Source organism: Onychomys torridus, chromosome X, assembly GCF_903995425.1.
Source record: "Onychomys torridus chromosome X, mOncTor1.1, whole genome shotgun sequence".
NCBI classification, from domain to species: domain Eukaryota; kingdom Metazoa; phylum Chordata; class Mammalia; order Rodentia; family Cricetidae; genus Onychomys; species Onychomys torridus.
In genome coordinates, this window is record NC_050466.1 from 169,085 (window position 1) to 170,485 (window position 1,401).

A 1,401-nucleotide genomic window follows, 5' to 3' on the forward strand; every position below is an offset into this window, starting at 1 on the left:
AATTCTCAATAGAAGGTATACAAATTGCCAATAAGTGGGAAAGTATCCAATATACTTTCTGTCAGAAATGCAAATGAAAACTGCTTTGAGATTATGCCTTGCTCAATTGGAATAAATAATATCAAGAAAATAAAAGACGACAGATGCCAGTGAACACGTCGGGAGAGTGGAACCCTTATTATTGGTATAGCTACTATGAGAACAAAGATGGCCGTTTCTCAAAAAATGGAAGTGGAGCTACCAAATGACCCACCTCTCCTACTCTTGGTGGTATACCCAAATGATTCTACGTCCTGCCTCAGAGACACTTGTACACACACACACACACACACACACACACACACACACACAGCTGTACCATTCACAGCAACATAGAAAGGGAATCAGCCTAGATGTCCATCAGTAATAACCATTAACTGCCTATAGAGCATCAAGGATAGGCCTTGTGAGCCTCTTCCTCTTCCACAATGTAATGTTCACAGCCCCTATTTTATATAATTCTTATACACACAGTTATAGCTACTGTGAGATCCTGAGTACAATTACCATGCAAGACAGCATTTCACAACACTTCACCCTACCATGGGCTCTTATATTCCACCCCCCCACTCTTCTGCAGTATGCTATGAGCCTTGGAGAGAGTGATACAGATGTCCTGTTTGAGCCTGAACATCCAATAGTCACTTATTATCAGCACTCTGACCAGTTGTGAGCCTCTGTAATAACCAGCACTCACTGCCAAGAAGTTTCTGTGTCTAGAGCAACATTAACATAAGGGCATAAGCATAGTCATTTAGAAGGCAATTTGATGGGTATAATGTGTCCATTTAGCAAAATAACAGTAGCAGTTTCATCACTAGGGCTTATAACTCAACATGGACTTTTAGCATGTTTACAATACCAGTCATGAGTTCCTGCCTGTGGAACGGGCCTCAAATCCAATTTGGAAGTTATTGACTACTCTCAGATGTATGTGTCACCAAACTAGTGGACCACTCTTGCCTGGCAGATTGGTACTGTAGCACATGGGGTCCTCAGCTGAGTAGGATTGTTGATGACTCTTTCCCAGGACCATAGCACCTTCTGGCACTGTGAAAGCTAGCCAACAGCCAAAAATCTTTTACCTCAATTTTAGCTTGATTTTGGTCTATCCTGCATGTTGTATTTTAATACAAGATTGCATATACCTACACTATCCTCAAACTCACTGGGTGGGCAAGGCTGGCCTTGACTTTACTGATTGATCTCTTTACTTCTCTCCACCCAGTGGTGGGATTACAGGTGTGCACCACCACACTCAGCATCATGTATGAAAATGTCATAATGAACCTTATCACTTTGGATATAGCCTACTAAAAGTGCTATGCATAACAAGCACATGATTACTGAATCTATTGGGAT